The sequence below is a fragment of the Vigna umbellata genome, chromosome 10 (assembly GCF_029865625.1).
Source record: "Vigna umbellata cultivar VRB3 chromosome 10, Vumbellata_1.0, whole genome shotgun sequence".
Classification (NCBI taxonomy): Eukaryota; Viridiplantae; Streptophyta; class Magnoliopsida; order Fabales; family Fabaceae; genus Vigna; species Vigna umbellata.
This window is the reverse complement of record NC_142174.1, coordinates 4,516,934-4,532,903: the sequence shown is the minus strand read 5'-3', so window position 1 is coordinate 4,532,903 and position 15,970 is coordinate 4,516,934. Positions and strand designations below refer to the sequence as shown.

The 15,970-nt window shown below is 38.3% G+C and overlaps 1 non-coding gene and 1 pseudogene across 1 annotated transcript; one reads left to right on the top strand and one right to left on the bottom strand.

The window, feature by feature from the left end:
- The first annotated feature begins 10,611 nt into the window (after positions 1-10,611).
- LOC148191708 (uncharacterized) lies at positions 10,612-15,970 on the top strand (annotated as a pseudogene).
- On the bottom strand, positions 11,186-11,288 carry LOC148191709 (small nucleolar RNA R71). The gene has a single exon (XR_015782744.1). It is a non-coding gene; the product is annotated as a small nucleolar RNA R71 (small nucleolar RNA).

Genomic DNA, 15,970 nt, shown 5'->3' with positions numbered 1-15,970 from the left:
GTCTCTGAGGGTGGTACTGACTTGCATTGCAGAGCATCTGCTACTAACACTCTAGATTCTTCTTATTCTGCTGCTTGGCTTTGGCATAAAAGACTCGGACACCTTTCTTTTGGTTATCTTCAAAAATTATTTCCCCATTTATTTTCAAATTGTCATTCCTCTCAATTTCAATGTTCTACTTGTGAAATGGCTAAAAGCCATCACATTCCCTTTTACCCCAATATGAATAAAAGTTCTATTCCCTTTCAAGTCATTCATTCTGACATTTGGGGCCCTGCTAAAGTCCCTTCGTTTTCTCATTCTTATTATTATGTCTCCTTTATTGATGAGTGTACTCGAATGATGTGGGTCTCTTTGCTTAAACATAAAAATGACGTCTTCCCTGTTTTTCAGAAATTTCACCGTATGGTTCAAACACAATTTAATACTTCCATACAAATTTTTCAATCTGATAATGGCCTCGAATATAAGAATGGATCCTTTTATGAATTCTTCACCTCTAACGGAATAAAACATCAAACTTCTTGTACATATACACCTCAACAAAATGGACTAGCTGAGAGAAAAAACAAACAATTGTTGGAGGTTGTACGGGCTTCATTATTTGGCATGAATGTCCCTTCCCATTATTGGGGTGAGACTGTCCTTTCTGTGGCCTATCTTATAAATCACACTCCTTCTAGTGTTTTAGGTTTTCTCACCCCTCAAAAGAAGCTTGAAACTTTCTTTTCTATTCCACATGTCATGAATCTTGAACCTCGAGTTTTTGGTTGCACTGCCTATGTTCATGTTCCAAAAAAAATTACGCGGTAAGCTTGATCCTTGTGCTAAAAAATGTATCTTTGTCGGCTATTCTGACGTCCAAAAAGGATATCGTTGCTTTGACCCTTAAACTCAAAAAATGCATGTAACACTTGAAGTATCCTTTAGGGAGTCTGAACCTTTCTATTTAGGGGGAGTCACCTCTTCTTCTTCTCAGGGGGAGATTCATCATATTGGAGAAGAAGAATTATGCTTACCTTTACCTGTGACTCCTACTCCAACATCTCCTCTTATTATGGACAATCCACCAAATCAAAATCCTTCTCCTGAAGTCTCCACCGGTCTTCCAGGTACAGATCTTCTCAATGCAAGTCATTCTTCACAAAATGAGGCACCAAGTCTACCTTACATACCAGAATCACCTGATGTGGACAGTTTTGAAACACATCCCGAACCTACTACTGAGATAACTTCTGTCCCTATTGTAAACTCTTCCATCCCAACTTCTTCTAACACTCACAATATACAAATCAGAAGATCAGAACGACAAAATAAAAAGTCATGGACCCACATTTTTGGACAGCATAAAAATTTATTTCGTACTTTGAAATAATAAGAATGAACAACTTGGCTTAGAGGAACTAAAAAAAAATCATTTCCATACATATCATATTCTGACCTTTCACGTAATGCTAGGCCATCCCAAGTCACAAATGTTCCAAAATTTTAGAAATTTAAACCAAGTGCGGTAGCATTAAGAGCTCACTTTCACATAAAGTCTAAAAAAAAGCCCACCCTAAATTTCTTGGACCAAATGATTGAAATCAGAAGATTAAATGGAATATACTTGTTTGATATCCAAATAAGAGAGAAGGATAGGTCTGAATCAAGGTAGAAAACCATTCATCCGTCTAAGTCTCGTATTGAATAAAAACAAAAAAATAAAATACTATATATAAAGATTAAAGACCCAACCATTGAAAAATTAGTTTTGTAACATAAGTTAAAAAATTAGGACAAAGCTACCTCACTTAATTTAACTTCTTTTATTGTATTCTTTTTTGTGTTTTTTAAAAAACCTTTTATCTTATCTTTTTTATTTTTAGAGTTTTTTTAAACAAATTTTATTTACCAGAAATTGTGTTCACAATTTCTTAATGCAATTTAATATAAATTGATTCAGAAATAACAGTTTAAGAGATAGCTTTTCATAATTCTAGCCACTACACTTCTATCTCAGCTGAAAAATAGAAAATAGGTAATCCACTAAAGTTAATGAAATAAATTTGACTAATTCAAATTGAAACAAATATGAAAGACTACTAAAAATATGCAACATCCAAAGGCACGTTCTCAACATTCCTGCTGACCTTGGTGGTTGCAAATTCATTGCTTCTTCCTTGACCTTAAGAATTCAAACCTACTGACTGTAAACCAAATTTGTGTAGCTATTTTCTTTAACTTCTCTTAAAACAACTCCAGATTAAAAAGCTTGATCTTCCATGAAACAGGATTATGTTCAATTGAAATTGGTGTTTGGTTATCAACAATAACTTATGTGTTTTTAACTTGATGCAAATTCCATTATATTAAAATATTCCTCAACCAAACAAGAACTTGAATTACATTTACAACTGCAATAAACTCAGCTTGTGTAGTTAATTGAACTACAACCTTTTACTTCTTTGAAATACAACTGCAATAAACTCATCATATATGTATAAATAAATAAAGGATGGTATGTTTTACAACATAAAACTTCGTTACGATTTTATCCTTAAAAAAAACACATAAAAAAATAAAAGAAAGAAGTATTTAACTTGGAAACCTCTTGAATAATGTATACTATCGGATTAAGTGTAATAAAAACACAAGTGAACCTTATCAGAACTTATCTATATATGTTTTAATAAGATATTATATTATCTCCTTTGATTTATTGGAATCTTTATTATTTTGCATTTATCTATGACGTTACATTGATATAACAAGACATGACATTACATTGATCTTTTTTCTTACATATCACATAAATATTTTAATCTTAAATGTGCTATTATAATATTACTATAGTTACTCATCATAATTGATATATTATCCATTAAAACTAACCCTTTGTTACTCATCAAAATTGATATATTATCCATTAAAACTAACCCTTTCTTCACTTGAATGAATTTGGAGGAGGGTGATTGAGTGGATTTGAAGATAAATTTTTTTGTTGTTTATTTGAGTGAATTTGGAGGTAAATGAGAGTGAATTTGGAAGCAACGTTTGTGAGAATTAGTGTAAGATTTGATTGATTTGACAGATTAAAAAAATTCACTTTCAAATCCATTTTCACTTACCTCCAAATTCACTCAAATAAACAACAACAAAATTTATTTTTAAATCCTTTCAAATCCACTCAATTACTCTCTCTCAAATCCATTCAAGTAAACAAAGCCTAAGTGACTATTATAATGAGGAAAGGGAAAAAGGTATCCCATAAGTTAAAAATTCTTACATTCCTTAATATCAACACTAAGAATTATTATACACGCTCCTTCCTTAATAGTCTAGTTATCTTTTATAAAGTACCAAAAGGGACATTGCTTGAAGTCTAATAATTAAGCTTTATAATGGTATATTGGAGGATTTAAGTTGGAACATGTGGTATACCTATATGCATCTAAACTTTGGGGTTTAGAGTTTGTGTACATATATGTACATGCCAAATATTCTATTATTATCTTATGAATAGATTATTTTCTTGTATATTTATAAAATCTATTAATTTAACTTACTATATTGTATATATATCTAATATCACCACTCAATTTTCTTTTTGGATAATTAATTTTTTTTTTGAAAAAATACAACTAAGTAAAACAGTATTAATTTAAAAAATATATAGAAAATATTAAAAAACAATTTAAAAGAGATGAGATTAGAAAAGATGGAAAAGAAACAAAGGGAAAAAGATAAAAAGTAGACAGAGGGACAGTGTAAAAGATAAAAAAGAAAAGAAAAGGAGGGTCGGCTATAAAAAGATAGAAAAGGCAGAGATAGCAACTGAAAATGTAAAAGAGGGAGATAAAGAAGGGAAAAAAAGAGGAAGAAATAGGAGGGAAACTAGTTGGGGAACAAAAAAGAAAAGTAAAAACATTTTGCACTTTTTGCTGTCATTTTGTATTTAGCACGGTGACGTCCATTGCAGGGAAATCATTTAACAATGAAAGACTTCTGATAATAGCGTGATATAATATTACAAGTTAGAACATATCTTGTTATTTCAAATTTGAAGGTTTTCATTGTTTTGTGATATGGGTAATAATATTTTTTATTATCATACATATTAAAATATGGCCCAACTTTGAGCACTGTGTGGCCCAATTGTGGCAAAAGTCCATGAGAAGACTTAATGTCTCTCTTGCACGAGCGTGTTGACGAAGAAACATCCTTCGTTCAGACAGCTGAGTGAGAGACAGAGCCTAGGGCTCTTCCGGTCGCTAAGGAGAAAGGTGGAATGGTGTGCTACAGTGCACGGACGTTCGGGAAGAGACGCAACCGGCACAAAGGGCTTCCTCGGAGGTAAGAAAATGCTCTTGTCTTATTCACTGTAATAAATCTGTTTGTGTGTTACATATTACAACTGAAAATAAAATGGAGAACTCTATTTATAGAGTTCTTTGGGGAAAGGGGAAAACAACGGGAAAGTAAAACTGAAATAATCGATTACTGTCTTTAGACAGTAATCTCAATAGCCTCCCCTCAAGCTGGATGGTGTATGCTCACCAATCCAAGCTTGGGAACGATGGATCTGAACCGCACGCGATGGGGAAATTTTGTGAAGACATCTGCCAGCTGTTCATCCGACCGAACGGGGAGAAGACGTAGGAGATTGGCCTGTAGTTTTTCACGAACAACATGACAGTCAAGCTCTATGTGCTTGGTTCTTTCGTGAAAGCTCTGGTTATGAGCTATGTGTCGCGCTGATTTGTTGTCACAGTATAGGGCAGGAGTTCCAGTTTCCCGTACTTGAAGGTCTTGTAGGAGATAGTGAAGCCACTGTATTTCACATACAGTGGCTGCTAGGGCACGATATTCCGCCTCGGTGGAAGATCTGGAAACCGTGCTTTGCTTTTTGGACTTCCACGAAATGAGGGATGATCCAAGGAAAACACAAAACCCTGTAGTGGACCTTCGAGTAGTTGGACACGTTGCCCAATCTGAGTCGCTAAAAGCTTTTATATGAGTTTGAGAATCAGCCCCAAAGAACAAGCCTCCGAGGGCTTAGATTTGATGTACCTGAGAACATGTTGGACAGCTCGATAGTGATGGTTAGTGGGAGATTTCATAAACTGACTCAACAAATTAATGGAAAAACACAAGTCAGGTCTGGTATTGGTGAGATATAGTAACTTCCCTATCAATCGTCGGTAGGGGCCAGGGTCATCTAAGTAGTTGTCTGCTTTATACAGTGTGCTTGTATCACTTAAAAAGGGAGTAGAAGATGGTTTGCATCCCAGCATTCCTGTCTCCTTAAGGATGTCCAACGCATATTTTCTTTGACATAGATGTATACCTTTCTTGGATCTGGCCACCTCCAAGCCTAGGAAGTATTTGAGTTCTCCTAGGTTCTTTATTTGAAACTTGTTGTGCAACAAAGTCTTTATGCTGTTGATTTCAGTCATGGAGTTTCCAGCCAATATGATGTCATCTACATAGACAAGTAAGGCAGTGAAATCTGTAGAAGTGCCTTTGATAAAAAGAGAGTGATCAGATTTTAATTGAGTGTAGTTGACAGAAATGAGAAAGGAGGATAGTTTGTCGAACCATTGCCGACTAGCTTGTTTCAGTCCATATAGGGACTTAGTAAGCCTACAAACCTGACCCTCTTTATGGGTATTAAGACCAGGGGGTGGTTCCATATAAACTTCTTCATTTAAGTCTCCATGAAGGAAAGCATTGTCCACGTCAAGTTGATGGAGAAACCAATTATTTGAGGCTGCAAGGGCTATAAGGAGTCTAACAGTGATGAGTTTAGCAACAGGAGAGAAAGTGTCTAGATAGTCTATCCCTTCTTGTTGTGTGTATCCTTTTGCCACCAGACGTGCCTTGTATCTTTCTACAGTACCATCAGCATTGTACTTGGTTTTGTATACCAATCGACATCCAATGGGTTTCTTGCCTGGAGGCAGCTGTGTTAAGTACCAGGTGTTATTGTCTTGCAAGGCCTTGATTTCCCTTTGCATAGCCTCTTCCCATACGCACATACCTTTGGCTTCACTATATGACCGAGGCTCATCATTGGCAGTAATGGCCATAGTATACTTTAAGTGTTTTGCTGTCAAAGATTCACAAGACAGTAGATTAGACATGGGATAAGGGGTTTTGAAAGTATTTTTCACAGACAAGGATTGATTGACCTGATGCACATAGTCATTGAGATATTCAGGGGTTTTTCTAACCCTATTAGATCTCCTGCAGTTATGATTCTCTTCATCATGAGCAGCATGGTCACTGTTATTGTTTTCAGTGACATTCTGTTGTGTCTCTATTTGCTCAGTGGTATCCAGCTCCGGATATCTAGCATCACCAATAAGGTCATGAGTGCCCAGGAGGTCGTTAAGAGAGGGGACTCCACCTTCTTCTTTGTCAGCAACATCTCAGCTGTTACATTGATCTTTGTAGGGAAAAATGTCTTCATAGAAGACAACATTTCTGCTTATAAAAAGCTCTTTAGTGTTTATATCAAGAACAACATAACCCTTGACCCCACTTTTGTAGCCAAGGAAAACACCTTTTCTAGCTCTTGGGTCAAGCTTATTTCTGCTGTTTTCAAGAGTAGAAGCAAAGCACAAACACCCAAAAACTTTGAGATTCAAATAGGTAGGAGGGACATCATAAAGAAGATCATAGGGAGTTTTGTTATTAAGAATGGGAGAAGACAACCTATTTATCAGGTAAACAGCATGACTAACTGCATAGGACCAATAGGCACTAGGCATATTAGATTGAAAAAGAAGACTACGAGTCACATTAAGAATGTGTTGGTGTTTTCTCTCCACCACAGAGTTCTGTTCAGGGGTCTCAACACAACTCTTTTGGTGATCAATGCCATATAAATTATACAAATTAGCACAGTTAAATTCTGGACCATTGTCTGATCTAACAACTTTGACCATTTTATCAAACTGATTTTTAATCTTGACAATAAAATTCTGTAATAAATCCCTTGTCTGACCTTTATTGTTCATTAAGAAAACCCAAGTATGCCTACTGTAGTCATCTACTACAGTGAGAAAATACTTATGGCCATGGACAGAAGAAGTGGAAAGAGGGCCCCATATGTTACAGTGAATAATCTGGAAACAGTCAGTAGTCAAAGAATTACTTTTAGGAAAAGGTAGTTTATGTTGTTTAGCATAGTGGCAAGAATCACAAACAATATCAGGACCCATTTGTACATAAGGGAAGTTTGCACATATCTGTTTCATAGTATTGTGTCCAGGGTGGCCTAACCTATAGTGCCACAAATTTACTCCAACATGTTCATAAGAGAAAGCAGATTTAAAAATGTAATTCTGATCAGGATTAGGAAAGGCTTGTAGATAGTAGAGTCCTTTGGACGGTTTAGCATACCCAATCATCTTCAATGTAGAATTCTCCCTTATCTGACAATCCTCAAAAGAAAAGGTTAGATTGCAATTTGAGTCTCTGATGAGACTTTGGACAGAAATCAGATTGAAACAAAAATCTGGGATATACAGAACATTAAAAATAACTAAAACTTTAGAAAATTGTACAGTCCCTGCATGTTTGGCAGTAATAACAGTGTTGTTGGGCAATCTGATAGAGATAGGTTTAATTTTGTAAAAAGTAACAAAGTTCTTCTTGTCATGGGTCACATGATCTGTGGCCCCTGTGTCAAGAATCCAAGAAGAAATACCTTGTTTAACCTCTGTGGTGTCTCTCTGCACTTGGTTAACTTTGTGAGTGGGTTCATCAACCTTCTCTATCATTTTGAGGAGCTTCTGCATTTGTTCAGGGGTAAAGGAATTGAGGGCAGCGTTGGTGCTGACCTGGTGTGCAGATTGAACACCCTCTAGGCTAGAACTGTTTTGACAAACGTTGGCAGAGCTCCAATCTCCTTTCCTGTCCGGATTGCTGTCAGGTTTCTTGTACCAAGGGGGGTAACCGTGTTTGGAATAGCACTCATCAACAGTATGATTCATTTTATTGCAATAGGAGCACTGTTTTCCATAGTTAGGGTTCCTTCCTCTTCCCCTTCCTTGACCACGTTGCCCATTACCACGTCCTTGGTTTTTCCAGTTATTGTTTCTTTCAGCAGTGCTGGCCAAAACTTTGATTTCAGCAGTTTGGCTCTGACTGACAGTAGCCAAATCTTGTCTCTCTTACCTTTCTTGTTGCATGATTAAGGAGAAAACTCTATTGATGTTAGGGAGAGGATCCATCAAAAGGATTTGGGTTCTTACAGTATTGTAGGTGTCATTCAGTCCTTTCAAGAAGCATATTACATGTTCTATTTCTCTGTACTTCAGAGAAATCTTTGAAAGTTCACAGCTGTAGGGAATGTCACAGGTACAAGTGGGTATAGGTCTAAGGGACTCTAATTCTTCCCATAGAATTTTTAAATCTGTGAAGAATTGGCTAACACCTCTCTCTCCCTGTTTAATTGAGTGGATGTCTTGGAGAAGATCAGAAATTTTGAAATAGTCACCTTTAGAGAATCTTTCTTTCAACTCTTCCCATAGCTCCTTGGCTTCTTCTACGTATATTACGCTTTCTGCAATTTCTGGAGAGAGAGTCTTTATCATCCAAGAAAGAACCATCATATTACATCTCTCCCAAGCATCAAACAGAACTTCACTTCTTTGAGGTTTCTTGATTGACCCATCTATAAACTTGATTTTATTCTTGGAAAGGAGAGCCCTCCTCATGCTTCTGCTCCAAGAAGAGTAATTGTTGTCATTTAGAACTTGAGAGATGAGAGTGAGTCCTGGATTCTCCCAAGGATGCAAGTAGAAAGGGCTTGTAGGATTAGCAGATTGATCTATGTGCTCCATAGTGATAGGTGAAAAGTTTACTTGTTTTTGTTGCTTATATTGTGGGACTTTTGAGTAAGTTTTAGTGTTAATTCTCATGAAAAGTGTATAATTGTTGATATAAGTATAATTTTGATTGTTTAAATGTTTTTGATGCTTTTGTTGTTTATTTTGATGAAAAATAAGGATTGGATATCATAAAAGACTTGGACCAGGCTTAAAGGACGTTGTTTTGCCGAAAGTTTCGCGCCCGGGCGTGAGAAAAAGGACTCTGGGCGCGATTTTACCGAGAAGGTCGCGCCCGGGCGTGAGAAAAAGGGCGCCTGGGCGCCAATTTACAGAGAGGTTCGCGCCCGGGCGCGAGATAAAAAGGGGCGCCTGGGCGCCACATAGAAGAAAGAGGACGCTCGTCCAGAGTGAGGACGCTCGTCCAACGTTCGTCCAGTGTGCAGAGGACGCTCGTCCAGCATGCAGAGGACGCTCGTCCAAAACGCAGAAGGGGACGCTCGTCCCGCTCGTCCAGAGCGGCAGATGACGCTCGCCCAGCAGAGTGAGGCCGCTCGTACAGGGACGCTCGTCCAGAAGGGGACGCTCGTCGGGGACGCTCGTCCAGAATAGGAGAGGACGCTCGTTCGTCCAGCAGAAGCACTTTGACGCTCGTCCATAAAATGACCAAGAGAGGACGGTCGTCCAGAGGTTGGACGCTCGTCCAGGAAATTGGACGTTCGTCCAGAAGTTGGACTCGTCCAGAAAATTGGACGTTCGTCCAGAATTGGGACGCTCGTCCAGAAATTGGACACGCGTCCCTGGCCCACTCAATTATTGAACTCTTCTATTTTAAAAAGCTGATTCAGAGTTGGAGAGGGGATCTGGACGGGGGGAGAAAAACCTGACGCTGCTGCAGCTGCTCCAAGGGGCTTCCATGGTGGAAAATTTCCAATTTCCACCATCCAATCCATCATTTCTCTATTCTATGATGTATATGTGTAGTTAAAACTCCATTTCACTGGGGTTGAAAGTAAATTTCTGAAACTCTTTGTAATTTCTCTATTAATGCATGATCTTGTATGAATTTTGTGTTCTATCTTTATTTTTCATGCTTTTGATGGAAATCTGAGCTATTTGAACGGTTAAATCATTGGAAAATGTATGAGACCGCGGACCTAGGATAGAACTGCTAAAGGATTTCGAGTCCTAGACATAGGAGGGAATTTTTAGTCATCTGTGGCATTGTGTTTAAGGCAAATCTGATAATTGAATTAGCTAAGGAATTAGCAATTTAGTTTGAATGATTAAGAACTGTCTCTGAGGAATCAGGACTGCATGCGCCTAGGATGTCGATGCTTAATTTTGAGGAATTGTGTTAGTAGAAAATTACCGGAGTGATGAACTTGAATTTCAACCCCAGTGAACTTTAAGTAGACTGTTTTTACCACTTTATTTTCATCTGCATGCTAAAATTCATCTGTGTTACTAAATTACGTTTATTAATCGCTAAATTAGTAAACTTTAACAATTAGTGAAACATAACAAATCTCTTGGGAAACGATATTCGGACTTACTGATTTATTACTTGAACGATCCGGTACGCTTGCCGAGGTCTCAACAAGTTTTTGGCGCCGTTGCCGGGGATTTGTTTTTGTTTTCGTTGGTTGTTTGTTGTTTATCTAGTTTAGTTGATTTTAGTTATCTGTTGTTTAAGTGTGTATTGTGATTATATTTGAATTCTTGTACATAGTTGTTATCATCTGTAGAGATTGTGTATTTTTGGATTGTTTTCTTTTATTTTGTGTTTTGTATGAGAAGCAGAGAACAGGTTGAAAATCTACTTTTCGATCCGGAAATTGAAAGAACTGCTCGAAGGAACAATAGCAGAAGGAGGAGACAAAGTAGAGAATCCAGAGAATCATCTGCTATCTCTGAAGAAATTCTGGACTTTTCATCTGTTCAAGAAAAAGAAGAAATGGAAGATAATCGCACTGGAGAAGGTTCTGGGCAAGGAAGACGTACCCTTGCAGATTATAATACTTTCTCAGGACCTTTGCACTTCAATAGTATTGCAAGACCAGTGGTGAATGCTGCTAACATGGAGATGAAGCCAGCTCTTATTCATCTGGTGCAGAATAATCAGTTTCATGGATTATCTCACGAGAATCCATACACTCACTTGGCTACTTTCATGGAGATCTGTAATACAGTGAGGATTCACCAGGTTCCAGATGAAGCAATCCGACTCAGCTTATTTCCATTCTCATTGGCTGGTAATGCAAAAATGTGGCTGAATTCTTTTCCAGAGAATAGTCTGACAGTCTGGGATGATGTGGTTGCCAAATTCCTGAACAAGTTCTTCCCTTAGTCCAAAGTCAATAAGGGAAAGCAGGAGATCTCTTCTTTCCAACAGGATGCTGATGAAACTCTAGGTCAAGCATGGGATAGATTCAAAGGCCTACTGAGAAAAACCCCTACTCATGGATTTGAAGAGCCTACAATGTTAAATCTGTTTCTTGGAGGGCTGAAATCCCAAACAAAGTTAATGTTAGATGCATCAGCTGGAGGTAGTATCAGATGGAAGACGCCTGAAGAAGCACATGAACTGATTGAAAACATGGCTGCAAATGATAATGAAGTTCAGAGTGAGAGAGCTCAATTTCAACAAAAAGGTGTTCTTCAACTTCAAACTCAAGATGCTTTACTAGCTCAGAATAAGATTATGACTCAGCAACTTGAGACATTAATGAAGAAGTTATCTCAGCTACCTAAAGAACTGCAAAATGTTTCTCAATTTCAACATCAGATGGTTCAGAGTTGTCAATTGTGCGGAGGAGATCATAATAATGGTCAATGTGTAGTGCAAAGCATGTCTCATGAAGAAGTACACTATATGGGAAATCAAGGTCTTCAGCCAAACTATGATCAACGTCAAAGTTTTAATCAAGGATGGAGACCTCATCCTAGTATGGGACAAGCTGTTCCTTTCAATAGACCACCTCCACAGAACTTTCAGCAACAACCTTCTCTGACAGAAAGAACTTCAAAACTGGAAGAAACTCTTCAGCAGTTTATGCAGGTATCAATTTCCAACCATAAAAGCACAGAAGCCTCACTTAGGAATTTGCAGATTCAGGTGGGTCAATTAGCTAAAAAGTTGGAAGAAAAACCAGAGAAAGACTTTGGGGCAAACACTGAAGTAAATCCAAAGGAAGAATGCAATCTTATTACTACAAGGTCAGGAAGAATTCTGAAAGAAAGAGAGTTTAAAAAAAATGAGTGAAGAAAAAGATGAGATGAGTAAACAGGGAGATAAAGAAGAAGAGAAAGAGGATAGAAAAAGTGAAAAAGTGAGAGAGGGAGAGAAAAAGAAAGAACAGATGTATGAGAAGCCTCTTCCATATCCAAAGGTTCTATCTAGAAACGAGAAGGAAAAACAGTTCAGGAGTTTCATTGATATTTTCAAGAAGTTGGAAATCAAGATGCCCTTCTCAGAAGCACTGAAACAAATACCTGCTTATTCGAAATTCATGAAAGATGTGCTCACGAAGAAGAAAAAGTATATCGAGGAAGAAACTATAGAAGTACAAGGCCAGTGCAGTGCTATCATTCAGAAGTTGCTTCCACCAAAGTTTAAAGATCCAGGTAGTTTTACAATTCCATGTACCATTGGTAAACTGGCGGTTGGAAAGGCTCTAATTGATCTGGGAGCCAGCATAAATCTGATGCCCCTTTCTATGTTTGAGAAAATTGGGGATCTGGAGATGAAATCTACACGCATGACTCTACAATTGGCAGATCGATCAATCAAGTATCCTTATGGAGTGGTAGAGGATGTGCTCATAAAGGTAGACAAATTGATATTCCCTGCAGATTTTGTCATCATGGAAATGGAGGAAGACAAAGAAGTACCTCTCATTCTGGGACGACCATTCATGAAGACAGCAAAAGTTGTCATTAATATGGATGATGGAACGCTGAAACTGAAAGACAAAGATGAGGAGGTAATTTTTAATGCATTTGATGATGTGCAGCAGTGTAATGAAGAAAAGGCAATTCCTGAAGCTGCAAATGAAATCATGTGTGTAAGTGATAAATCAGATGACCACCAGTTGTTGATGCAAAGCAAGGAACCCAGATTAGGAGAGCCAATTATACTGAAAGATAAGTTGTGGGTTTTCAAAAGCAAAACCAAAGACGGAAGATTTGAAGTTGAAGCTCCTTACTCCAGGGTAACCAGAAAGATATCTAGAAAATAGTGGAAGGGTTGTTGGTGGAACAGAGGAAAGAAGCTCACCAAAATCAAAAATCCACCATGAGCTTAACAGGTGTCGAGCTAAAGACGTTAAACAAGCGCTTACTGGGAGGCAACCCAGCTTTCTAACTCTATCTATTTATGTTTTCAGTTCTTTTGGTTGTGTGGATTGAATCTGAATATGTCTGGTTGTGTGGATTGATTTATGTTTCTGATTTGATTTGATTGCGAATTATGTGTTTGAAGTTTGAATTTGAATTTGGAATTCTGTCCATGATAACTGGCATGATTGTGAGATTGTTATTGCAGAATCTGAGTTTTAGAACTTGTGTTATGATTATATATGATTTGTTCTTGAATCTGATTGATTGTGACCCAGAAGTTGAATATCTGAGTGTACTGAGAAAGCTTTGAGAGCAAGTGAGAAGTTGTTATTGCTATGAATTTGGTTTTTGCATAATTCTTATTAACACAGATGCATTCTGGTTTAGAAATAAGAAAGGCAGTTGTTGTTGAAATTAGCTACTTGGCCAGATGACTACCCATATGTGAATATTCATCCATTGTTATCCTGTTTGAACCTTATATATTTGTTGTGAACCCTGAGCTTCTTACAGAACAATCTACCTTATCCAACACTCTAGGAGAAGAGAACAAGAAACATATTTGTCAAGATGATAGGTAGAAATTAAGTTTGGGGGAAATCATAATCAGTTGAGTCTTAAACTGATGAAAAACAATTGAAAAAAAAAAGTATCAAAGTTAGAGAAAAATTCAAAAAAAAAAAAAAATGTGTTATGTGATGAATGAAGAGGTAGTTGATGAATAAAGTTTCAATGTTGTTATGTTCTTGTTCTCTTCTTCATTAGTGTTGTTTTGTTTCCCTGTAAAACCATGTTTCTTCTAGCCAAGCCAAGTTATAACCTGAGAAAGTCCTTTTGATTTAAATCAGAATGTTTGAAGTGTATATGAGATGACTTGCAAAAGTTGATGAAGTAGTTGATGACAATCTGAGTATGAATTGGAGTTGTAAACACTTGCAGGTTGAGATAATCACAGATTGAGCATTATGGTTTTATTTTTTTTTTTGGTTGTCTTATCATTTTGGATTCAAGAACTTGTCAATATAGAAGTTATAACATTTGATCTGAATATTTGGAGGTGTAGGTACAATCTTTACTCTTGTGACAGAGGTTATGCGATGGAATACTAACTGCTTTGTTGGGTTTGCTTGTGTTGTTATTGTCTATTTTCATGAGGACACGAAAATATATAAGTTTGGGGGAGTTTGATAGGTGAAAAGTTTACTTGTTTTTGTTGCTTATATTGTGGGACTTTTGAGTAAGTTTTAGTGTTAATTCTCATGAAAAGTGTATAATTGTTGATATAAGTATAATTTTGATTGTTTAAATGTTTTTGATGCTTTTGTTGTTTATTTTGATGAAAAATAAGGATTGGATATCATAAAAGACTTGGACCAGGCTTAAAGGACGTTGTTTTGCCGAAAGTTTCGCGCCCGGGCGTGAGAAAAAGGGCGCCTGGGCGCCAATTTACAGAGAGGTTCGCGCCCGGGCGCGAGATAAAAAGGGGCGCCTGGGCGCCACATAGAAGAAAGAGGACGCTCGTCCAGAGTGAGGACGCTCGTCCAACGTTCGTCCAGTGTGCAGAGGACGCTCGTCCAGCATGCAGAGGACGCTCGTCCAAAACGCAGAAGGGGACGCTCGTCCCGCTCGTCCAGAGCGGCAGATGACGCTCGCCCAGTGATAATGCTAAATTTTACCATTATTTAAGCATCATTTTAGTAGCAAAATCAACTCCTTTCCAACTTGTAACTTGTTTAATCCTCTTCTTTTGTCATGTTTTATAAATAATTGTGTTTTTGGCTACTTTGATGTACTTTCATCAATAATCCCTTATTTTGTAGCTAAAAACGAGCTTGGAAGAGTCTCCAACCATATATAGAGATGAACCAAAGTGAGCACATGCAGAAACGGCCGTCCAGCGAACGAACGCTCGCTCAGAGAGCAGAAACGAACGTTCGTCCTGCGAAGGAGAACGAACGCTCGTCCAAGCCAGGCGCTGTGGACGCTCGTCCAAGCCAGGACGCTCGTCCAGCCATGCAAGGCCGCTCGTCCTAGGACGCTCGTCCCAGAAGCGGGCGCTCGTCCAAGAGAGGAGGACGTTTGTCCAAGAGAGGAGGACGTTCGTCCAGAGAAGAGGACGCTCGTCCAGAAGAGAGGACGTTCGTCCCAGGCAGAAGTGGACGCTCGTCCAAGAAACGAGAGGACGCTCGTCCACACAGAAGAGGACGCTCGTCCATGCAGAAGAGGACGTTCGTCCAGCGAGCAGAAGAGGACGCTCGGCAGCGAGAAGTGGACGTTCGTCCACTTTCAGCTTTCAGAGAGTTTCACGCCCGGGCGTGAGAAAAGGGGCGCCCGGGCGCGACTTTTCGCGAGTTTTGAAGATTTTCCAGAGAGTTTCACGCCCGGGCGTGAGAAAAGGGGCGCCCGGGCGTGACTTTTCAGTGAGTCTCGCGCCCGGGCGCGATTTTCGCTGATGTGTCAAAATGCCTATTTATTCATGGGGTCTGGATGCATTTGGGGATCTTTGGCTGCCCAAACACGATTTCTCTCAATTGGAGCTCTTGGAGGCGAGCTAGGAGCTGTGGAAACAGTCCTTCTTCAACCTTGGGTCTTCCTCTTTCTTCCATTTCCACCATTGTTGTAAGCTTGAGCTCTCCATTCATGGAGAGCTAGTTTCATTATTGTTGGGGGATTGATGTAGCCACTGAAATCTTATGTAAACCACTATGTTTTGAATGAATTTATGCCTCTTTCATTGATTGTTAGTGTTTAATTCCTTTTCTTAATGCTTGTTGTGAAATTGCTACCCATTACATGATTTTAGGGTTTGC